Consider the following 26,794-nt stretch of genomic DNA (forward strand, 5'->3'; position numbering starts at 1 on the left):
GCCTGGTGGTTTTTGTTTTGCCTTTACTGTACTTCCACAAAATGAACTGCACTCTTGCGACTGTGATCCATTATCCCCAATCCCATATTGCTGCAAACTGGTATTAGTAAAGCACACTTGTGTCAGCCCTAGTAAATCGGTTTTCGATATTACTGAATTTCCATCGAAAATGAGTTTCACTCCCGCGTACAAGATCCTATATATTGTTGTAAGCGGAGACCGCCAGAAGGCACTTTTTTCAGGAGGCTTTCCGTTCAGGCCCGTCTAAAATGTCATCTATTATCCCTGGTCAAGTATTGCTGAAAGCATAGCATGCCATATTGGCCACCTAAAATCAACCGCACTTTTTGATTGTAATGCCCAGGCCACTACTGATGAGAGCAGGGGCTGCGAGAGAGTCTCTGGGTTATGTGTTGTGGTTCTTTTTTCCGTTCTTTCCACCTAAAAAACCCGTGAAAGTGTAATCCATTATCCCATATAAAATATTTTCATATTTGGTTGCGGCCCATTATCCCCAGATGATTATTACTAAGAGTGCGGGGTTCTAGAGAGCACATTCTGGTTATGTGTGACAGCCCTTTTTTATGTTATTTCTGGCTTGCCTAAACTAAACAGCACAGTTTTGGCCTCTATCCATTATCCCTGGTCGACTGTTGCTGCGAGGTGGGGCCATCAGAACGCATGTTAGAAATGTGGGGGGTTATTCGGCGGATTTTTGCCCATCAGGGTTCATTAAACGATTATTTATTGCGTTGTTTATTACACATTTCTAAACCTACAAGTCATGTTAATAAGAGAGTACACATGTTTTGCTTATTAGTTGAATCAATGGGTCTTCTAATTGAATTAATGAAGTATCTTTACACCACTAGGGTTTGCTATAAAATGCACACAGTTCCTTTAAGAATAAAAATGTTTTTTTTCCTTTACTTCACATCCCCCTAGCTTACAATCATTTGCATGTTTTTTTGTCTTTTAATGAACACACGTAGCGTGGAAAACCCACCAGGAGCTAAACCAGCGTTATTTGTCACGCGTGTACTTGCACGAGCATGTGTGTGGCACCGCCACGTGTACGTTCGTGCACGCCAAGCATCAATCATCGCCATCAGAATTGCCACCGTGCACTGTCAGGCCCTATTACTACTGAATTCATTTCCTTCAATTAATTCAAAAAAATCTAACCCCTCGGCAGCCCACCGATGTATGTTATTTTGTTGTTTTTGCAGCCATTTGTCTCTCCGTGACACTGGCGTGATGCATTCATTATAAAAACGAGAAACAATACACACATATCATTAATTAAAACAATTGGGCAAAGACAAAAAAAGAAATATGGCGGCGGCATTCCTGTATTCGGATCTCGCCACCCCCCAAATAAATACAGACTGTCAAAAACAGTGTTTAATTTCCGAGACCAAGCTAATATGTCACTGCTGTCTTTCATGCGCCTGTTTTCCCGACGTCAGTGAAGTACGCACGGTAGATAAGTCATGGTCTGAATAAGGAGAGATAAAGAAATGTCATTATTGTGCTATCATTTGTCTTATCTAAATCGCTGCACATGCATTACTCACACCGTAAACAACACAACACGACAGAGTGGATCATTAATAAACGACAAAAAAACTGAGAGAGAAAGAAGAAAGTACGGTGATGTCTGATATCAAATGCAATTGGTTGCATTTTAATTCATTAAGTGTGAACACGCTTTAACTTCAGGGAAAGTCATTTGAGAGTATGATCGCCCATAGGGATGAAAATGACCCCGTCACCCCTGCCGAGGAGAGCGTCCACGTTTTAAGATCTTTGAGCTTGGTCTTAATCTCAATCTCTAAGGATCATCAGACCCGATCCGACTCTGTTATGTCTACGTAGCTCAGCGTGATTAATTGGATTCATTACAAGATTGGGGAAGTAGTGCGGCTAATGATTCCGAAACACTTCCTTACAATTGGAATTAGGTGACAGGGGGTTTGGTTCAGGGAAGTTTTTCTTCGAACGTATTCAAAGTTTAATCCCAGATTGCTATGAAATGATGCTAATATAACATTTGGTCGGCAAAGTGGAACTATGAAGTGAGTTTCTATAAGCATCACTTTGAAATTAAATAACTCTTTGATGGCAACTCCTAACACATCAAAAATCTTCTTTGTTGAAGTTATACATTTATGAAAACCGTTTTTAAAGCCATTTTGTTTGTTCGGTATTCAAATCAAGAATCACCAAACTTTTTCGTTCTGATGTAACCGCGGTGTCCTTGTCCCACCAAAGATCCACATTCACGCTGGACTGGATGATGAGGTTTTTATTACAGTTACTGCAGATGAAATGAGTCACAACATTAGCTTTTCTGCTGGTTTTGATCTCTTTGATCTCGTTGGCAGCTTTTCAATTTACATAAAATATATTTTAGAATATCACAATACATTTTTACATCCATTTCAAGAAGATACTTTTAACAAGAGATCGTATAGTGGATTTTTAACGTTTACAATGAATTCAACATATTTTTCTTTTTATTTTATTTTCTATTTTAACCAACATCATCCTTTTTAATATATAGGAGAAAATAGAAATAAGAACAATAATGAGTATAAAATTTACCTGCAGATGAAATGAGTCACAACATTAGCTTTTCTGCTGGCTTTGATCGCTTTGATCTCTACAAGGGGGAATTAACATTTTAGTAAAACAGTAACAAAACAAAAATAAATCAGATCAGATCAGATCAGATTTACTTTATTGTCATTCGTATACACGTGTATACAGAACGAAATGTCGATACATCTGACTCACACAGTTTCTTTGAACGTCAGCTGGGATAGATAAGATTAACCATGTCTTCGTCAGAATTTTAGCGCAGCAGTTCGTCATCTCGCAGTTCGATGCCACTTCCAGTTGTTAAATGGTCCAGTTTATTGTCCAGAGAGCGAACGTTGGAGAATGGATGGGAGAGGCGTTTAGCCTTTAGCCTAGCTGTTAGCCCGGCCCGACAACCTCGCTTCCTCGTCCGGCGGTGACGCCGCTGTCCTGCCACTCTGCTTCGCTGCTTTGTAGGCCGCTGGGTATTGTTGACATAGCAGTCCGTGGCTAATAAACACTCCCGAGTGGTCGTAGCACCGAGCGCTTGATGTCTGGATGATCGCATATCCAGCAAAAAAAACTGTGATCGTATCTTAATCTGCAGTTCGAGCCGACTTTGTGCGCCGTCAAAACTGAGTCGAAGACTGGGTCTTATGGCCGACGTGTAAAAAACTGTTGCGAGCCGATGCAGCCGCAGCCGAACAGGGGCGCCGCCATGATGACATACAAATAGCTTGACAACATCAATCACATTACTGTGCATGTTGAGAGATTTGTCAGCTGGGGTTATAACGTTTAAAATTAACTTTTGTGGAGCACCAAAATATGTGTCTTACCGTTAGCAGCTCTCTCTGTAGACTGCCAACAAACCCCGCCTTCCGGTCACATGTCCAAAGCCAAAACCCTACCCCACCCCTTACCAGCAGGTGGCACTGTTGGACTCATCATTGCAGGACACTTACCAAAAACTATACACATATTTCAGCAGGAATTTCAATGAAACAAAAGTTATTATTCCACCCGTTACACTGAGACCTACCAAATGCATATGTATATGTAAAACATCAATGTATGATGTTACTTTGATGTTATGTTATTAATATGTTTGTACCGAGTTGTTGATATTATTATTAGAAGTAGGGTTAAAATAAGATAAAGTAGGGGGTGGGGGTTAATGAGGGAGAAAAGGATGATAGAAAGAGGGATGGAAGGAGAGAGAGTGGGAGAAAGAAGGAAACAGAGAGGGACGGAGCGAGGTAGGTAGGGAGGGAGGGATGTAGGGAGATAGGTCGGTAAGTAGTTAGGTTTGTAGGGGGCGAGAGAGAGAAAGAGAGAGGGAGGGGAGAAGGAGAGTGAGGAAGAAAGAGAGAGGGAGAAAGAGAGAGAGGGAGGTTGGGTTGGATAGGTAGGTTGATGGATATATCAATAGATTGATAGATCGATAGATAGAGTAGATAGATAGGTAGGTAGGTAGGTAGGTAGGTAAGTCGGGAGTTGGGTAGGTAGAGGAAGAGTGAGAGAAAGAGAGAGGGAGGGGAAAAGAGAGAGGGAGGGGAAGAAAGAGTGAGAGGGGGAGGTTGGGTTGGATGGGTGGACAGACAGACAGACAGACAGACGGACAAACATTTTCTCATCTGGGTCAAATATTTACAATTGTTTACAAAAAGAATCCAAAACTAAAGAAATGCTTGCACTTTCAGTCGTGTTGTGTGGAAATGCAAAGCATGCTTCTCTGCACTTTTCTGAAAGAAAAAAAAAATGGAAAAAGTGTCTCGTGTCTGCCACAATTGCGTCTTGACATAAGCTCATGTGACATTTGAGAGGACGAGCGAGCATGAGTCCTTGCGAACAGCAGCCGTGACTCAGCCGGCTTGACGTGTAAGACGTTTCTATCGGGTCTGGGGGCCACGCCCAGGGGCCGCGCCGGCTCCTTACCACGTCACGACAATTCATCGGGAATGACACGTTTCCTCAAAGCTGTCCACAGTCAATTCTTCGTTTTGAATGGTCTACTGACGCACTTTTCTGCTTTTCCCAACCGATACCTGATAAAATCCTGCTTCTGGAGACCGATATGATAACCGATAACATCACTCGCATGCTATGTTAAGAATCGCTCCAAAATGCATCATGAGAATGAAAAAAACATAAATGCCATTAAAAATTAAAATGAACTAAAGAACAATAGGCTAAATAAGTGTGTTGCAGACCGGGTGGAAACATTTCTTGGCATGGAGAGGGATGGGTGCCACCAGGCTGCACTTGCCCAAGACCCACTACAGGAAATGTTACACGACTGACAAGCCCGGTAATGTCTGTATCGGCGTAACATATTACGAGTTATTCAAATAACGAGCATAAAGAACATCCCAACCAAACTGTCAGTTTCACTCCAAATCACCAAATACAATGGAAATCCTGATCCTCTTGTCACTCTTACCAGTAAACGACTCCACTAAATCGCAAGGGAGACAATAAGCCTCTTCCTCTTCCACCTCGCCTACGTCAGACTCATCGTGATCTTTGCTCCTAGGGTGATTCCTTTCAACAAATTTCAAGATTCCACGGCATTTTGGCTAACTGATTGAAGGCCTTGTCCTCCTCCCCGCAATTTTTCCGAAAAATGCTCCTCGTCCCCTAAACTTAAAACTGTGACGTTGACTCGAAGAGAATGCTGGGAGCACGCCTCTGCACTGGGTTGCCAGGCAGATTCGATGCGATAGCCAGTTTTTGAACCTCTGGGAGAGGCGAATAGCAGCACACACTGTACTGTATTTTCGACTTTGTATCTAGAGGCAATCTTTTCCATTCAGGTACTTCGTAACATGAACTTTTTGTATGTAGAGACATTTATAGGTAGCTGTTCCACTGTATACTCTGTACTTAAAGTTGTTTTGGTTTTGCTGGTGAATGTCCATCCATCCATTATCTGCACTGCTTATCCTCAGTAGGGTCGTGGGGATGCTGGAGCCAATCTCAGCCATCTTTGGGCACCCTGAACTGTATGCCGGCCAGTTGCAGGTCACACAGGGACAGACAACTCACTAGCACATTCACACCTAGGGACAATTGAATCGGCCAATCAACCTGTTTTTTAAGAATGTGGGAGGACACCGGAGTGCCCGGAGTAAACCCATGCACGCATGGGAAGAACATGCAAACTCCACACAGGAGGGTTCTGTCATGATTACCCAAGTGGAGCCACCTGGGGTAATCATGTGGCGCGCTGGAATGTGCTTCCTGATTGGTTAATGCTCCCTTTTTAAACGCGTTACGCGGAGAACTCTTCGTCGGAGGATACTTTTTACCCCGTTTGACTCGCTTGATTTTCCTGTGTATTTTTGACTTGTTTATCTGATTCTGCCTGCCTCCGATCCGACCTGCCTCCGATTCGACCTGCTTTCGTCCCACGCTACGATTGATCACGTCTCCCGCTAACCCTTACGCTTCCCCAAATAAAGAACTGTACGAACGCTCTGGGGTCTCCTGCTCTGTTCTGGTCTTTCCTGACAGGTTCGATCTCATGCCCTAAGAACTGTGCCGCATATACGCTAACCACTCATGCGCCGTGCTGCCCCGCTGGTGAATGTATTCTACTATATCTGCTTTAAATTGCACAATTCTTTCATTTGATAAATTTGAGAAGTAGAATGTTTTTCTTGATTTGGGTTGCAGCATGAGAGTTGAATGGATGGCCCTCAAGTCAGACCAGTTGAGAACCACTATTCCAACCAAACTTATCTTCTCCCTAAAAATGTGATTTGTCCACTCTTGACAGCTGACAGATCCAAAAAGAAAGCAGCTCTCGCTCGTCGGTGACCGGGGGGCTCGCAAAATTCAAATGCGGCGTGATATTTGCTGAGACGCCCAATCCCTCCACGTCCTTGAAATAAATAATTACGCTTGTCCCATAATGGAGGTCATAATTCACTTTGATTGTCCTGAACTTTTCCCGCGCGATGGCTGGCGACAACACTCTGGTGTTAATGCTCCCGGAGCCGGCGCCGTCAGAATTAGGACTCGGAACCGGAACTCGCCACCTTTCCCTAACAAGTGGGCCCCCGTTTCTCGATGAGCTCAGCAGAAGCCGTGATGCTTTACCTTTGATGAATTAGAGGAGGCGGCATTTAATGAATGGGAAGCGGGGGTCACCTTTGTATCTCGGGGTGAAAACCATACAAACAAACATATTTTTCTTACTGCCACATGCCTCTCCTTAATAATCAAGATTCCTCATCCCGGGCGTACGGAATCTCATTACCTCACGGAAGGGAGGAAGGCAACACTTTTTCTCGGACTTCCTCTCTAAACCGGGAAGGGGGGGGGTTATATTTCTGCATATTTGCACATACATCCACATCGCCGTCCGGATATGTAAATGAGTTTCGCCGAGCCCAAATGCTAAAGTCCACACCATTAGTTTTCCACTTCATGATCTCGGCATGGGGCCGTTAGGGGGATAATGTTCCGTACATTACACGCTTTACTTTTAATTAATAGGGAAAAAGGTATTTTCGGTAAGGATATGGAATGGAGATTACTGTGACGGAGCGAAAAAAAGAAAGATTGGAAAGGGGGTTTCTTTGTTTCGAAGGAAAACAAAGAACAGTAAATGGATTTCAAAAAATAAGCACTGAGTATCTTGTATAATCATTCTACACAAATGGAAATTATTCCGCAATTATCCAAAAATGCAAAAAAGAAATCCCTTGTCAAAATTTTATAATCGATAAAGTTAGCACTCTCACTAAGTCTCCATTCATACTTGGAAAGTTGAAAACTTACGTGATCCATTATCCCTAATCTCTTATTGCTGGCAAAACACAATCTCGGACCAGGCGACTCTTTTGCCATTTTGTCCAACTAAAATTAAACTACTTTCATGTGGCCATAATTCATTATCCCTGTAGAGCGCATTATTTTGAGTTTGGGCCATTGAAACGCGACCTTATCCCTAGTCAACTATCATGAGAACAGGGGGTGAGAGAGCAATTTTTTGTCATGAGTGGCAGCTCTTGTTTGGTGTCATTTCCACTTTAAATGAACTGCACTTATCAGGGATGATAGATCACAACCACAAGTGCATATTACTGTGAGGAGCATCGGTACAGCACAATTTTGTTGGGCCTGGCGGCTCTTCTATTGCCAATATTTCCGCCTAAATGAACTGCACTCGTACAGCTGTGAACCATTATCCCCCCAGTGATATGCTACTGCGAGCGGCGACCTGCGAGCGGGGACCTGCAAAAGGGACGTTTGTCAGGAGGCATGTCACTGGCTTTAAATAAAAACTGCGCCATTTTGGCCATGATCTATTACCCTAAATTACTATTCATGAGAAAGGGGGCAAGAAATCTATGTTTTGTCATGTGTAGCGGCTCTTTTTTCCCATTCTTTTCATCTTAAATGAACTGCACGTGAGCACACATGTGTGGCAGCGATCCATTATCCCAAATCCAATACTGTTGCAAAGGGGACCTGCAGAAGGTACTTTAGTCAGGTGGTGTGGCGTTCTACCTGGCGACCACTTAAAATGAAACGTATGGTTGTGTCCGCACTTCATTATGTCCAGTTGACAATTACTGAAGACAGGAGCTGTCAAAGCGCCTTTTCTTTGCTCCGGGCTGCTGTTGCCTGCCATTGTGGTCCTCCTAAAATAAACTGCACAGTTTTGGCCGCAAACCATTATCCTTGGTCGACTATTGACTTGACTTGAGACCTGCCTAAAATGAGCAGCACCCGTTTGGCTGCATGTTAAAAATGGGGGGATAGGGGGTTGCTTTGCAGATTTTTGCATATTGGGGGGGATGTTCTGGTCTCCAATAACAAAGATTTACAGTACATCAGCATAAAACACAAGTTTAGAACTAAATTACTAGTTGGATACACGTTTGACTGAAAAAAGTGGACTTTTCATGTGGACCAAAACGGAGTAGTGCATTTACCATTTTTTCTTATGGGAAACATGAGTTCAAACTGCCACCAAAACGTATCTCAGCCCTCAAACTTGAAACGAAAAAAAACAAAATGCGTACAAAATAACATAAATACTCGTGCCACAGTGACTGGCACCACAGAATGTTTTTTGATTATTCATGCGGCTCGAGTAAACCTTGAAAAAGTCCGCTCCATCTACCACTCTGAGTGATAAAGCGCGGAATATTTCACTTGAAATGTCAAGCTTTATTGCCAGGTTGTGTCCTGCTCGGCCGAATATACATATACCTGTTTTACCTCCGCAGGGATGATTACAAACTCTTCTCCGAAATGTCCTTGAGACGCACAAAGCTATTAAGTTAGTCGTTAACAGAGGGATACAACTCTACTGCATTGAGAGGAATGTAACCTTAAAAAAATAAATTAGTCTACAATCTATTATATATTATATATATATATATATATATATATATATATATATATATATAAGGATAGATAGATAGATAGATAGATAGATAGATAGATAGATAGAGAGATAGAGAGCGAGAGAGCGAGAGGAGAGAGAGAGAGAGAGAGAGAGAGAGAGAGAGAGAGAGAGAGAGAGAGAGAGAGAGAGAGAGAGAGAGAGAGAGAGAGAGAGAAACGATCAAAATATACTGTCTGGTCAAATTGAGCAGGCATGGCGGCTGAGTGCTTAGCGTGTCTGCGCCACAGTTATGAGGTCATGGGTTCAAATCCAGCTACCAAGAGTTTGCATGTTCTCCCCGTGCCTGCTTGGGTTTCCCCCGGACACTCCAGTTTCCTCTAATATTCCAAAAACATGCCAGTCAGGTGGATTTTCCGGTCCAAATTGTCCCTAGAGGTGAATGAGCGAGTGAGTTGTCTGTCTCCTCGTCCCCTGTGACTGGCTGGCAACATGCCCACTGCCCGAAGATGGCTGGGATGGGCTCCAGCACCCCTGGAACCCTACTGAGGATAAGCGGTGCAGATAATGGATCGATGGGTGGGTGGATGGATGGATGGATGAATGGATGGATGGATGGATGGATGGATGGATGGATGGATGGATGGATGGATGGATGGATGGATGGATGGATGGTGAAAATGAGTTGTGCTTAGATGCGCAAGCTAGCAAGTTAGCTTAACAAGTGAGATTCCAGTAGTACAAAGGCCGCTACCATGTGTGGTTGTTCAGTGTTAATTTTAGAAGTGCAAAACCTAATTGATTAATCAAAAAGTAATCGATTTATCAAATGAGTCGCTTAAATGTTCACATACCATTTCGGATTATATTTTTCAATTTTAGCTTTTTAATAGAAGATGGTCACTTATTTTCATTTTTACATATCTTACTTTCTTAGGCCAAATCAGTAATTGCTTTATTTTTTTTATTTTTTTTTAAATAATTTTTAATTGATGTGAATTTTTTTTAATAACTCGATCTTAATGGATTGATTAAAGAATTACTTTGTAGCCTATGCATTTATTTTAAATTAATTACATTACCGTATTTTCCGCACTATAAGGCGCACCGGATTATAGGGCGCACTCCCAAAAAATAGTTTTTGGTCCTATATTTCCCATACATAAGGCGCACCGGATTATAAGGCGCTACAATGGGAACGTCGACAAAACAGTAGGATAGTTCAGTCAAACTTATTACCCCCTTAACATTTAGATAGTTTGCAAAGAAGCAAATACGTGTCTCAAACATGTACGGAAACAGTGTCTGTACGATGTCACCAATCACTCAAATGCATCGTTCCAAATATCATTCGGAAGGTTAAAGTCTTGGGATTCAAGAAATGGCAAACATTTCTTAGTTTCCATTTTATTTTTTGCTGGCAACTGTGTGGATAGCAAAGTAAGAATTTTATTGTGCAGGGAAACGGGGTTCTTTACTGTGTACAGGTATATGACAATAAACACTTTGAATTGAATTTAGTTTAAAAATAGACTCATCACAGAAACAATCAAGATCGTTCTAAAACAAGCTACCGGGAAAATATAAAGCCGCATAGCTCACTTAAGTTCTCTTGCAGCCATCACGTTCAATAATGATACGTAACCACGGTCTTCTTACAACCGTGAGTGTAGTAATTCCAGGAGAATAAAATATTTACAAATACAGAATAGTAAAAAATGTTTTCTCTATGCCGTAGTGCAACCCAACGTGTGATTCACATTCATCTTTTTCGGCCAATTGCAGGCTTTGTTTCGCCCCTTTAGCCTATGTGAGCCTTACCTCCGAATAACTTTAGCCAATAGTGACTGATTCAAATGATGATTGACACATTGGTTAGCAAATGAAACGCCGGTATATAAATCCCAGCATACACCGCGGACTACTTCGCCTTCGGGGAAAAATCTAGTCGGCGGCTGCTTGCCTTAGTTGCAAAACTTTGCGACTTAATATTGATCCATATATAAGGCGCACTGTATTATAAGGTGCATGGTCAGCTTTTGAAAAAAATAAAGGCTTTTAGGTGCGCCTTATAGTGCGGAAAATACGGTAACTAGATTTTATTTCAATAATTCTTGTAAATTTTAACAAAAGATGAATTAATTCATGTATCATCAATTTATTTAATTTCAATAGCTTCAAATGTAATTAATGTATTTAAATGAATAAAGGAAGACATTTTATCTTTTATTGACTCAAACAATGTAAAATTAGTAATGGTTTGTAATTAATTTTAGTGATTTTATTTACATTTATTTTCAATTAATTATAATTGGTCAATCTTAATTGTTAATTATTATAAAGGTATTTAAATCAAGCAATTTTAAGGAATCGACTGATTGTTTTAATCTAATTTTAAATAATTAACTGGTTATCAATTTACTTGCTAATTTACTTAATTTAAGCAAAGTAATTATCAATCCCCCGTAAATTGGATTTAAACTATACATTTATATATATATATATATATATATATATATATATATATATATATATATATATTAGTTAAAAAAAAGTTTATCTGATTAAATGATTGTTAAACACAAAGGCAGATTATTTGTAAAATAATATTTTGTAGCAACAACAATTATTGTGAAACTTAAACAATATTTTTGTCACAGAGAGCATAAAAAATATTTTTAGCTCGAGAGAAGCAAGAAAGTGACAAAGCGTTTAGCAGTTCCTCAGCACCAAGTGACAAATTTGGCCCCCAGTTGGCATTGAGCGCAACAATTAATGCACGTTAATTCTTAATTATGCTAATTTCCTGCCAAGCGGCGGCGCGAAGTCCTAACGTGAAAACGAGACGCTGCAGCAGCGATTTTAGCACGTTCGCATGTCTCGTGGTGTTAAGGGAGCCTTAATGAGGACGCCGCTTCAAACGTGACACCTTCTCGACTCGTACGAATAATTGGGCTAGCTTTTTTTATGACTCAAAAAAAAAGGGATCTGAATGCTCTCTATTTTGTAAATGCACAAGGAATCTTTTTGTCCCTTCTTTTGAGTATATCCGTATATAACGCTAATTAAAAACAGCACCTATAAAATGGTTAAAATAGCCCAGTTGCTCCTGGTCACAATTTAACAAGTTGCATCGCAATTCCCTGCAGGAAAAGCACTTAGTGTGTGTGTGTGTGTTTGTGTTAGTTTGTGTTAACGTAGTGTGCACGTGCATCATATGTACACACAAAATAAATTGTGTTGACAACTCTGTGTAATTGTTTATTTTCACACGTTTGCCTCAGTTTAAAGCAGGGGCCTCGAACTCGGGACCCAGGGGCCCTTTGCAGCCAGTTTGAGGCCATAATATAAAAGTTTGATAAAGTTCGGCCCACGCGCCTTAGCGTTGCTAGTTCTGAGCAAATCAGTTAGACAAGGTTTCAAATTGGGGACATTTTCTCGCAAATTAAGACACAATTACTGTAGGTGCGGGCTAAAAAACAAAACATTAGCTTGCAAAACGTGAATTCTGTCTAAAGTATGTTTTAAACACGGAATTTGAAACTCTGTGTACTGCTCAGAGATAGAGAGAGAGAGAGAGAGAGAGAGAGAGAGAGAGAGAGAGAGAGAGAGAGAGAGAGAGAGAGAGAGAGAGAGAGAGAGAGAGAGAGAGAGAAACAGACAGAGCAAAGGACAGAAATAAGGAGAGAGACAACAAGAGAAACAGAGGGAGGCTCAGAGAGTAATAGACATAGACAAAGAGAAAAATAGAGAAAGGGACGCAGAGATAGAGAACAAATCACAGAGAGAGGAAAAGACAGAGAACAAGAGACAGAGAAAGACAGATGGGCACAGTAAGAAAAAGATGGAGAAATACAGACACAGACAGAGAGAAAGAATGAGAAACAGAAATACAGGCAGATAAAGACTGAGGGACGAAGACAAGGAAAAGGCCATTGAGAGGGACAAAAAGAGAGAGACTGAGGGAGATATGGAGAGCAAGATAAAGACAGAGACAGACAGAGAGCTAAAGAAAGTCAGAAACAGCCATAGAGAGAGCAAAGTAGTGAGACCAACAATAAAAGAGGAAGGGACATAAAAAGAGAGAGCGAGAAATGGTAAAATAGAGAGAAATACAGAGTGACAGAAAGACACAGAGAGAGGCAGAGAAACACAGAGACAGACAAAAGGAGAGTAACAAAAAGAAAGACAGCGATAAATATACAGAAAAAAAGAAAAAGAAAAAAAAAAGAAGATTAAGTGTTGTACTCCAGGATAAACATCTGATGAAACGACTTAAATAGGGAAAAAGAAATGTGTTTGTACGCCCAAATAGCGAGGTTCACTACTTTACAAGTGCAATGAAAAAGAGAATGCAATAGCATTAGCCGTAATATATTTCTGAAGTAGGAGTCAAGAAAAAAAACCTAATTTTTCTTTGCATGGGCAATTTATGCCTGTATTCTTCACAGTATCGTGCACTTGTTTAGGGTGGTGATCACCCTGGTGAAGAAACTGTCTATGAGCCTGTTAAAATGTTGTTTAAAATGACTTGTAGTGTCTAAAACGGGGGGGTTAGGAGCAATAAACAAACCCTCTCAGATAATCAAACCCTACATCTTTACCGTGCAGAGTTAAGACAAATAATTTAGCGGCGGCCGTAGAAGAGCAACCTTAAAGACGGTGACAATAATTCCTTGTCTGGTTTATGCAGAGTGATGTAACGTCGCATTCCTTAGCATTTAAACTCGACGTGGCTCCCGGCGTCTTTGCAAACAATTTGGTGCCGTCACTGACAAAACGCATCAATTCATTCATTAGAATTCATCTGGTGAAAACAGCGTTTACAAGTGTTAAAGGAGACAGATGCTCTTTACAGACTGGCAAGTCTGCCTCATCTGTCGGATAAGGCTCGGATTCTAAAAACAGACCAATCGCTGCCCTAATTCGGTCCGTGCCGCGATGGTGTGACCCTGACAGAGAGCATCTCTTCATTTTAATGCTGGTAGAAACCAAATTCTGCTAATTGTTACCAGAAATAAAGTATATTTATAACACGGTTTTGCATGCTGACAAAAGAAATGTGTCAATAAAACATTTTTACTTCCGATTCCAATGATACAGTACCAATATTGCTGCCCATATAAGCAGGAATTACACATGCTAATTTTTTCTGGGTTGTTTTAAAACAAAAACAGAAAAAAAAATCGAAATTTGAATTTGGCCGAATCATGTTTATAATTGTGTCATTGTCTTTTTTGATGCTTATCATTTTCCTTCCACAAAATTTGAATTCGGGACCATGAAGTTTGAATTTGACAAATTCTAATTCCTCGAGTCAATCCTATTGACAATTGGGAAAATTGTCAATCCACCCATTCAACCTTCCTTCCATACAGTTAGCTATGTACTACCAAGTGATTTTCAATGTATCTTGCAAGTTTGCCAGCAATGTATACATCATCCATCCAGTTAGTTATGTATCTTGATAGTTTTCTGGCTATGTAGCCATCTATCCATTCATGTACCCAACCCGCTAGCAAGCTATGTATCCATCCATCCATCGAGTTAGCTGCACAGCTTGATAGTTAGCTAGCTATGTATTCATCCATCTACCAGGCTGGCCTTGGTTCTCCTTGAGCAAAAAAGGAACCAGAAAGCTGACACCATGCAGCCCAGGACTGGAAGAAGAGGGTCGGCGTTTTCTGCTCCGCCATCCTTCCCAACTCTTCTAACAAGATGTCTTTTGTTCCCACAAGGTAAACCAAGAAAAGAAAATGTAAAAACTGGTTTTGGTGCAATTGACATGCTATTAAGATAATTCTTGATCATTTAAATGAGTTGACTATTTTAAAACTGGGTTTCTTACTGCCAGCGTCTCCATTCGCTAACTGCGAGTGCTTGTGTCAACATTACGCTTATTTTTTCTTTTGGTAAATTTTCCTTATCATGTAAATACAACCACTTGTATTATTTATTTGTGTCCATACTTTTTTTCATTCTGGACTGATCAATCATTATCCTTCAAAGAACAGAAAAATCAGTAATTCATAGCTAAAATTAAAACATGATTAGATTATCGCTTCCTTCATGATAAACAAGAGACACAATATTAGACTGTCCAATTAATTAGGGTTGAAAAAACGTAAGCACTACCTGCTTGCCAAATTAATAGCCACCAAAATCGATTAGAAACCAGATACATATGATTTAAACAATTTTCTCTTCACCATCCATCCATGTATTTATCCATATATCATTCCATCCATGTATCTAGCGAGTTAGCTAGCTATATCATGACTCACTTATTTATCCATCAATATATATGTATTTATTTAGGTATTTATCTATTCAATTTCTTTCTTTTTTATTTAATTTATCAAATCAATGATCCAATGAATTAATGAATTCATTCACAGCAAATTACATTTAACCCACTGTACAATGATTCATTACAGAACTAACAAAATTAGTTTTTGACAATGAAAGACTTATTTTTGAATGACATGTTGCCAAGGCGGGCAGCATGGCGGAGCAGTGGTTAGCGCATGTGCGGCCTAGTTCTGAGGTCATGAGATCGAACCTCCTGTGTGGAGTTTGCATGTTCTCCCCGTGCTTGTGTGGGTTTCCTCCGGGCACTCCGGTTTCCTCCCACACTCCAAAAGCATGCATTTCATATTTATTGGCCGGTCCAAATTGTCCCTAGGTGTGAATGAGTGAGTGAATTGTCTGTCTCTGTGTGCCCTGCGACTGGCTGGCAACCAGTTCAGGGTGTCCCCTGCCCACTGCCCGAAGATAGCTGGGATGGTCTCCAGCACCCCTGCGACCCTACTGAGGATAAGCGGTGCAGATAATGGATGGATGGATGGAGGTTACCAAGGCCCCATGTCCTTCTTCCCACTGACATAAAATATTCTCTGTTAATTAATTGGAGACTCAGAAATGCCTGCAGTGCACGTGCGCACATGTGTGAGCGTGATTTTGAGCAAGACGCCCTGGGTGGAATTGTCTCCTATCAAACGTCCGCCGGGACGAGTAAAGGATAAGCCTAATGGACGCTCATCAACTGACAATTGTACTCGAGTGTTTCTAATTCAGCTGACAATTAACACCCTGGCCGAAAGAAAATTTTAAAAAAAAACAGCTTGATTTTGGCTCCAGGGGGCGGCCGTTGTGAGTTCAGAAACTGTAAAGGCGTCCCTGGTTTATATTTAACACTATCAGACGCGCATTCTCATCATCACCTCTGAAGAAGTCGCAAGCTGACGCTTGAGTGGGCCGAGTAATGTTCACACTCTTTGTGGATGGCGTTAAAGCCTTCTTCCGGCACGTGCACGATTTCAGGGTGCCACACTTGCAGGGCATCCGCCGATCACAATTTCCTTGAATGTCAGCGGCATCGCACTTCGGTGTGTCCAGCCACATATTCACAATGGTGAACCGTGGTGTGTTTGATTTTATGCGGTCTAGTTTGATGTTTTCCACATGACTGCGACAATATGAAACTTGTAACGCAATATACTTCTGTATTTTAAAGTGACAGTGTGTAATAATTCACCTCTAGCGGGCATTGTGGTTTAAAACGGAGCTGAAGCGTGTGCATTTGTAGAAGACACAACACTTGGTAGATTCAATTTTGCTAAATTCTGAAAATTCTAAATTCTGTCCAGATTTTATCACATGAGTAATGATACATTTGAACCAGCAACAGGACAAGAAAGCTGGAATTGGTCAGAGTTGTTGGAAGTGGCTAATTATAGAAGCTAGTGGGCAAAGTACTAAAAAGACCAGGAAAAGATGCAAGAGCAAAGCGGAATTCGTCAAGCATTGGGACCTTATATCAGGAAACTCAGAATCGTTTGCCTGAGCGGCTAACACAAGTGGCTAGAGAAGGAAACGGTGGGAAAAAGTGGAAGATGACTGGCCAGATACCTAAATCACGGACCTTAGCAGGTTTGGTTACATGGCCAGCTGTTGAAGTCACTGCAGGAGAAAGCAGAAGCAACAATACTAGCGGCTAGTGGCAAGCCATAACCGGCCGCCAAATGGTTAACATGACGGACTAGAGAAGGAAACTGTGGAAAAAAAAGTCTAAAATGTCTGAATCACAGAACTCAGCTGGTTCGGTTGCATGGCCAGCTGTGGAGGGCACTTTAGGACAAAACAGGAGGAATGATAGCGACTAGCGGCAAGCCATAACCTGCTACCAAGTGGCTAACATAAGCAGTGTTGGTCACTTCACTTTAAAAAAAGGCATTAATTATAGTTGCTCACTACTTCTTTCAAAAAGTAACGAGTTAGTAACTGTAAAAGTAACTGGTTTAGGGGAAAGTAACTATTTTCGTTATTTTAAAAAAGTTGAACTGTATGTCAAATAAGTTTAAATTTTCTGAGCAAATATTAAACAATGCGCTGATGTCTTTGACTGGAGTAAACTTGAAGAAATGGGAATTCTGACTATTTTTATAGAAAACATATAAAACAATTATAAATACTTGAAAAAAATCTAGATGATTTAGTACATCTAAAATATTATAAAATGTTAAAAACTAAGGTTCGCCAGGATGAGAGTACAAAATAAAAGATTTTCTTTGCAGTTTTTTGGTGTTAAAGAGGGAAGAGATGCAAAGGTAAGGTTTTGATTAAGCTCCAATCCGAGCTGTTGCTGCTGACAACATGAGCGTCTATTGACCTGCAGCCGCTTTGAGGTGTAGGGCGAGTGCAAAGGTCTGAAGATGTGGGGTCGACGGGCCCGGGCGGCCCTATCGGGGCCTCGGCCTAATTGTCTCCACCCGCTAACTTGATGTTATTGGCAGCTGCCACTGTCCGTTCGACGGCGGTGCTGAAATGAACCCGAGGCCTGCTAATTGCAATGGCCTTTTCATCATCTCCAATCAAATGCTTTCATAACAGCCAAGAGAGGCTGCATCATTCTCACCTTTATCAAGCTCTTCCACGTTAAATAGTGCACATTGGACTAAAAATTCAGTGAATTTGAGTTCAAAAATCTGTTTAATATGTTCCCAATTTTCTCTCATTTTTAAATGGTAAATGGCACTTTTAAAGACGATGAAGACTTCACAAAGTACTTTATAATGTGCTTCACACTTACCCTTTCCCACACACACTCACACACCAATAGTGGCCATGGAGCCATCCAAGGCGCCGACCTGCTTATTGGGGGCATTAGGGATTCAGTGTCTTGCCCAAGGACACTTCGACATTTAACACAGAGGAGCCGGGAATCGAACCTGCGATCTTCATTCCAAGACGAGCGCTCTACTTCCTGAGCTAATGCCGCTCCAAAAACAAAGTCTCATTAAACTAAGGCAGGAATTGAACCTGCGACCTCTTGATCCCAAGACCAGTGCTTTATCTCCCGAGCCAATGCCGCCTAAGTATAAAGATAATTTGGAAAAAAATATATATATATTTAAATATTGAAAACTTTTCCTTATCTAGGAGTGTGCCCGCCCGGCTGGGGGTCTGTGATGTTAAATGGGGGTGTCGCTTCGGGATGCCTGTAAAGTTCATCGGCGGCGGATGTTTTGGGTCTGACAAGAGATCGATTCCGTCCTCCGAGTGGCTGGAGTCAAGCTGCTGTCTGACACGGTGGGGGGTTTTGGGGGGTCGCGTGGCGTAATTGGATCAGGGGCCAAGCCAGTCCCTCGCTTGAACCCTCCTTGGCCCCGAGCCTCCCCCCCTTTTCCTCAGGACTGTCACAGCTGTCACATGTCATCCCCCTGCACCGCTGTCACACCGGGAGGTTAGCGCTGGTTAGCGCTTGCCCCCCTTAGCCTCTCTCGCACCCATGCAAATGTCCACTTAGCAGATGAATGGCGCCTGGATATTAAGCGCATTCTTCATGCTTTTATGCAAAAGTAAAATTGGTGTCGTTGCGGCGTTTCATGGAAATAAAGTCGGCGTTTATGCAGGAGCCAAAGAGTGAAAAAAAGGGGAAATTGTTTGGTTATGCCTATTATAATAAAAGCCTGGAAAAACAAACAAAAGGAGTCGAGGATAAGGTGTTATAAAGAGCAGTGGTCGGCAACCACCGGGCTTCTTCAGTAACGGGCCGCAAAGAAAGAACATAAAATTGCCTTTTTTTTGCCTATACTGTATTTATTTTTGTATTTACACATTTGTGTAGTCTAAAAAATGTTTGCAAAGAGGTTTTATGGCATAATTGAGTAGTGATTGATCAGTCACAAAATATTACTGACCTCATTTGCTCGGCATTGGATGCAACAGGTATCGAACCCAGATCACGACAGTGAAAGCGCCAAATCCTCGCCATAAACCTTCTCGGATTGTAGTTAGCATCATAAAAAACATTGGATTTTATCTCATCATCACATAATTTTTACAACTTTGTAATGAAGTATTATGGGAAGAATTCAGCCCAAATAATTTTGTTTATATGTTTTTATATTTTTTTCCCCTTTGTATTTTTTTTAAATGATTTTATCCCCAAAATATTTAAATAGTGCTTTTTTTAAATAAAACTTTTCAAAAGCAAAATATTTTGCTTTTGATTGAGGTTATTGTTATCTATTCTTGTTAGATTGATCTATTTTATATAATTTCTTTAGTTTTTATTCTTGTTTTATACATTTTATTGCTTTAGTCATTGTTTTTTATCAATTTTGTCTTTGCACCAAATCTTTGTTCCTTTATTTATTATTATCATTAAATATGGTAATTATATAGTTTTATAATTGATTATTTTATTATTGTAAATTCTGTTATTTTGTGTTCTATATTATTTTGAAAAAGAAATTAAAAAAATATACATATATTTTAATTTATTTTATAACTAAAAAAATAATCTCGCCTGAAGAACACCCACGCAAGCATGGGGAGAACATGTAACCTCCGCACAGGAAAGGTGTTCACTGGATTTGAACCCATGACCTCAGAACTGTGCTGCAGACCAGCTAACCACTCAGGTGACACCCCCTATAAATAATGTATATATATATATATATATATATATATATATATATATATATACACATTTTTATAATCTTGAATTGTTCATGTGAAAATTTCACATTATTTTAGTTATTTTTTCCCACATTTATACACACTAAAATACAGTACAGTACATGCCCTTGGAGTTAAAATTCTTTGCAAACAAGCCTCATGATCTCATTAGTATCTTGTTTTTTGCAATGTACAAGAGATTATGGGATCAATTTGCACAATGTAGCCTACATTATCTGTAAAAAAAATAAATACAAAAACAATATCTTACAAACTGTAACAATATATCTGCTGTTAATCCTGTAAGAACCCAACAAATCATTCTTGAAATTCAAACCCCCTAATACCCGACAGCCTCAACAACTCATCTTGGGATTTCAGACTTCACAGAATGTGCCGGATTAAAAAAAAGAATACTTAAACATAATAGGAACAGAGTTTTGAATGTAAATTCCGAGCAACAACCGATGGCCGACGTCTGTGATGTTATCCTGCGAGAGTCTCTGCCTCGGTTTTCACACTTAATCAAATTAAAAGCTTAGAATCAACACGATTGGATTATTACTCATACGCGGACAATTCATTTGACTTTGAAGGAGGAGGGAATAATAGCGCCATTCCGTTCCGTTGCATGCCACGGATTAACTTGCTATTGTGGAGTGCCGCTGGGTACCGGGACCGTTTTCTACTGTTCTGCTATTATTACGTGTTTACACAAATCCAGTCTTGTTCGCCCTAGCTTTATGTCGGCGTGGGATTCTGGAGAAAGAAGCCGTTTGAATGCCGGGGATGGTGAGCTTGAGATACAGTATTCCCTAACAATTTAGCGTTCTCAGTGTGTCACCAATAAATATTAATAGGTTCAAAGGATAAGTACGCACAGTGATATTAAACCATTATCCGGTCGTGATCGTTGTTCAAACACCGAATTTTGGGATTTCCGAGACATTTTTTCAGTAAGAATTCATGTTATTTCATTACGTCTCTCGACGTTCCCGAAATAGAGAAAACAACAACAAATACCCAAAATGGTAATCAAATGCGTACCTAAATAATGTGATGGTATGTTTCAGTGAAGCAGGCCCAAAAGCAGATTACTGCGTTGTTTAGGTAAAGGCAAAGGGACTTAACAAAATGTGCTCTTCAAAAAGGAGAGAGGAGAGAACAACAAAAAATAGTTTGGAAAACATTTATGGCTAAAGTTCAGGAAGTAGAGAAAAGATCGACAACATGTATATTCAGGCAGGGTAAACAAAGACAACAGTCCTCAAATACTGAGTTCCTGATTAGGAACGTCAAGTGGAAACCACAATTCGACAGCTTTTGCTGTCTGCACAGTCCTTATTTATTGGGTTTCTGATTAGAGTCAGCTACGGGTGATGAGGAACAGGTTTTGGGTCCCCCAGCCACTCCCCCCTTGTTGGCGCCCTCTAGGTTAGCTAGATCCTGAAAGTGACTTAATCGAATAGCCCTGTAAACGTGCCATTTACAGAATAAACTGATCAAGGGATGGAGGGAGATTCGGGGAAGCACGCACAACAAATAGACGTTTCTCCATTTAACTTGTAATATAAAATGTAGGATGATTTCCTTCATATCTCTCACCAAGATAAACTAAGGATTTTGCCTGTTTGCTCCAAAAAAGCTCACACTCCATTGCTGTGTCTTGTCTGTTTAGTTCTGCTTGTACGTGGCTTGGCAGAATAATAGATTTACACTATATATGAATGGATATAACTGTGGTATCCACAATATCGTATTCATTATATATGGATTGATACAACTGTGGTATCCACTATATATGAAATAATATAACAGCATTTTCACAGAGGGGGCAGAAAATAAAATGGAAATATCCCAGAAAACTAATTCAATCAATAAACATCATGCTTGCTTTTTTTTATTTTTGTTAAACTTTTTTTCATCTTTATTTTGTATCTAAAATTGTTTTTTTCAATCATTGTTCTGATTGTCCCTCAATGCTTTATGAAAGTTATTTAAAAGGTAATGGTTATCTAACTCTGCCAATATTAAATCTGTTGTTCCTTTCTCAAATGATTCTTTGTTTATTATCTTCATTGTATTATTGTAAAATAAATATAACGTATTTTCAATCAGATTTGCAGTTTTTTTTTTCAGATTTGCAGAAATGATAAACTGTCAAGTTCCGACGAGTACGCCCTTCCCCTCTGAAAATCATCAAATGGTATTTGACTAGAATAATTACAGAATGTCAAAGGAAATGGCTCGGCATTTGTGCGTTTCTAATTGATTGTAATTCTTTGTTGGCGAGACATTTGCGCGACGTGCCGGACTCACACAGGGCAGGACGCGCTTCATTGTCACAAAATGATCTTTAATTGGCTTTGATTGCTCGACATGGATTTGAAGATCGCTCCCTAAGTCAGCTATGTTGTGCAGTACACACTTTAAAGTGACAGTGTGTAGGAATTCACCACTAGTGGTTGGTGTAGTGCAATCGAAGAAGACAGACCTCGAGATGACATTACTACAGACTGAGAGTATACAAAACTAACAAAATAACAACTTTAGATCTACAAATATAACCCGAATACAGAATTGCAGTTTAATTACGATTTTTTAATTTTTTTTTTGTCATAATACTAAAGAACAATATTGGAAGGCTTCTCCTTTCACGGTAAGTAAGCGATTTAGAGAGAATCTGGCTAGCTGCATGCTACTATAGGCTAATCGTGACTTTAGCTCGCGGCGCCTTGATTAAACACAAGAGTCCCGAATGTAGCGGTTTTTCACGAGTTCTAGCTCCAGGTCATCCGTTTAATGGGTAATGGATCTGGCATTAGTGAGCTGATTATTAGTGCCTTAAGAAAGTTATTAGCCTCAGCATAGCAGTAGGCCAGACCTAAAGCCTCGCTATTGCTTTCTGTCCTGTCGCCGCCTCAGTCAATTCCTGGACGCCAAAACAAGCCATGATCACCAATTTTTCATGCTTTTCTTAATTTCCACAGTCTGATTTAATTGATTAATTTCTTTTCAACCGAACGAGCTAGTAAAATACTAGTTGTAGCCGTAACAGTACGGCAAGTTTGTTTTTGGTGGCTGCGGGAGCTGAGCACACAAATGGTTGACTTATAGCATATACCAGCCAATCATTGTTGCGCACAAACGACTTGCAACCTTTGCCTTGCCTTTAATGGCTATTGTCATTAAAACGCGCCCTTGATAGGCCAGTGCCTCTGCAATGATTGTGGTTGGCCAAACACAAAAATGGAAATATAAATCATTGAAAAAAAAGAAAAAAAAAATGCAGCATCTTGCGATTACACAATCGCACTACGTCAAATTGCAATCTCGGATTTCGGTTAATCATGCAGCCCTAGAATGAGCCACATCATATTTTAAGGCTAAGTGTTTAAAATGTAGAATAAAAATTGCAACGTGGAGAGCGGGATTCACGGTAATATATATTACCATTTTATGTTTCCACAATGACAGGTGAGGCACCTACTCACCTGCCTCTCCTGACTGCACGTCACTCTCTGATGCACAGGAAATGGATTTTTGCGTGTCTAAGACAAAACAAAACCCCAGTCACGCTCCGATTTCCTTTTCCTCGATACTAAAATGTACGTTGCACATGATGTGACTTAACGACCCCCGTAAATTGTCCTCGTTATCCGAGACCCGTTGAGAAACGGCGGGATACCCGCCACGTACGATCCCGTTCCGTAATGCATCGCTGTTTTTTTTTTCCCTTTCCCGCTGTTTTTGATTTAGCTTGTGTGTGAAAAAGCTTCTTGTTGTAGAGGGGAGTGGTGGGAGAGGGTGTTCTGTAAATACAGCACAGGTAATAGACTATAAAGTGATCTTTAAGTGGAGTTTTAAGCACTGGCGTAATGGCTTTGCTATCCTTTTAGCAGCTCACGTGCTTCCTCCAGAGTAGTGATTATGAGTTGGTCCGGTGCGAGGGTCAGGCTGCAAAAGCCTCACTTTCAGCTGCCAATCTTTACCGATTGGGGAGATTGGCGTAAGCGGATTCCATAAAGGGGTGGCGGTCAGACCGCGGGCCCCAACAATTATTTATGAGCTATTGTAAAACACGGAGACAACACGAAGGGTTGGAGAAGTGTTTTAATAGGAAAGAAGGAAAATCAAGCCGGATTTTTGATTTTGGGTTTTTGTTGTGCATTTTGCATTTGAGCGTAAAGTGAGGGCGATTGTAACTAACTCACTTATGTGTGGCTTTTTTATTAGAAAAAACAAACATATATTAAAGTATATATATATATATATATATATATATATATATTATAATTTTATTATTAAATTATAATTTATTATTATTATAATGTTTTTATCAAATGAAAAATCAACGGATATAAAACTAAAAAGGAAATAAAACAGAAAAATGCATAAGTAAAAAGTTTGGAATTATTATTTTCTAAATAATAATGAATGAAACAAAAAAATTACAAAAGTAGAAAATAATTAAATGAAGTAAAATAAAAATAAAGTTTTAGAACAGTTATTTTTAGATTTAAAAATAGAACAAACAAAAAATACTAAACAATATATTTCAAAAAAATAAAAAATACTAGAATTATATATATATATATATATATATATATATATATATATATATATATGTGTGTGTATATATAAATTGAAAGTTATATCATTAAAACAATGAATAAAAATAAATAAATACAACCTAAGAAATGAAGAATTTAAATGTTTTTTAACATTTCATTTTAAAAGAATGTTTTAAACATTTTCTAACAGATAAAAATGAGTAAAAAGAAAAGAATAAAAACAATCATTTTTTCACATTTAAAAACAAAAAATAAATTAAAATAAAACAAAAGAAAAAGAATATGAAAAAAAATTAAAATCACAACTACAAAATGTGTAAGAATTCGAATTTTGAGTCTTTTACATTTTCTAGTCTCCGTATTATAGTGATTACAAATAATTATCCATCCATCCATTAACTACACCCCTTATCCTCAGTAGGGTCGCAAGGGTGCTGGAGTCCATCTTAGCTATCTTCGGGCAGTGGGCAGGGGACACTCTGAACTGGTTGCCAGCCAGTCGCATTGCACAAGAGACGGACAACTCGCTCACCCATTCACACCTAGGGACAATTTGGCCAATTAACCTGACATGCATGTTTTTAGAATGTGGAAGGAAACCGGAGAACCCGGAGGAAACCCACACAAGCACGGGGAGAACATGCAAACTCCACACAGGAAGGTTTGATCCCACGACCTCAGAACTGTGTAGCACATGTGCTAACCATTGCGCTACTGTGATGTCTAAAAATAATTAAAGGAGAACTGTTATGTGGCTTCAAGCTTTTTAGAAAATGTTTACAAGGTTCACAAGACGTGTTGGTCAAAATGTTCACATTACCAAGTTCAAGATATTGACCTCAAGCAAGTCCATTGTCAAACCGGGGTATTTTCGCAAATATTGATGAGATTCCCCATATTTTCTTGTCTATATTCCCGTTCTAGTCTCACTAATGCTGTGGAATTCTGCAACAACATTCAAAGGCATTTTGAAAAAGCGCTCAGCTCTGTGATCCCCCCTCCTTCGCCTTCCTTACCTATCACACGAACACTGATGCATGTCGCTTTTTGAGTTTTGCATTATGTCGGGGGTCAGAGGCGGGCTTGGCTGGCGTCCTTAATTTCACAGGGTTAAGGCGCGGCACATTCTCAGGGAATACAGATCACTTAGCACGAGCCCGTGACCGCCAGCCTCTCGGGCCCAGCGTCGCTCACCATTTGTTAAGCATATCCGAACGCCCGCCCGAGCGTCCACTCAGCCTAGGTGAAAATACTCAATTGCTGGTTCACTCTTTTTGAATCTGTGTTGCAATTTTAAGTCCTCTTGAGTCTTTTGGCCCTGTTATAGCAGTATTCTCTTGATTTTTGCAGTTAATCCTTTACAAGTGATTTTTTGAGAAGTAGGAAAACTACATGGACTGTATTTTTGTGGCTATAATGCGCACTGGACTAAAAAGCGCAGCAGTCTCAGGTACGTGTGCCATTGTTGGATTAGGCATGTACATAAGAAACCTGATAATAGGGTGCAGGATTTACACTTCACCCTTTAACAGTTAACATGGTGTCTGTTAAGTCAAGTCATGCTTATTTGTATAGCCCTTAATCACAAGTCTCAAACTAGCATTACACCATCCCCTGATCTAAAACCTACATGATGTCAAGGAAAAACTCAAAATCCTCAACATGTGGAAAACGAAGAGACCTTGCGAACGGGGTTCACATAAGGTAATCCCCCCCTATCCAGGATGACCAGGTTGCAATACATGTTGCAAGAGCATCAACAGACAATACACAGACATCATCAACATCAAATTTAGGTAATAACAGAATTTCCGATTGACAGCCCCCTGTTCTAAAATCTTGACCGATGCAGCAGGCTCCAGAGCCCTGGGCTAGTACCTATGGTTTGCGAGCCATGTATGGCTCCTTCATGAGTAAAGCTGGCTCGGAGATAAAATGTAGCAAGGGCAAATTTTATTCGAGACGTGTCAAGTTTACGCTCTGCGAAGCCGATGCAATACTGGCTGTATGAAGGTTCGGTACTAAATATATGGTAGAGTCTTAACTACAGTTTACAGTCGTGATGTTACACACTAACATACCATTTTTTTGCTGTACATCTCTAAGGAATCCTTAACAAGGAAGCTTGTTAAACAATGTACGTTCACTGTTAAGTCAATTTATGATAAAAACCTACAGAACAAAGCGTAAACACACCAAAAAGCCAGGCAAGCACCTAAAGCAATTTGATTGGGTGAGCGGTAGGGGTGGGCAGATATATACACACACAGCACACTCCACTATCTTTTGCACTCGCCTACTGCGCTGA

The sequence above is a fragment of the Urocampus carinirostris genome, chromosome 14 (assembly GCF_059441175.1).
Source record: "Urocampus carinirostris isolate Australia breed hairy pipefish chromosome 14, RoL_Ucar_1.0, whole genome shotgun sequence".
Classification (NCBI taxonomy): Eukaryota; Metazoa; Chordata; class Actinopteri; order Syngnathiformes; family Syngnathidae; genus Urocampus; species Urocampus carinirostris.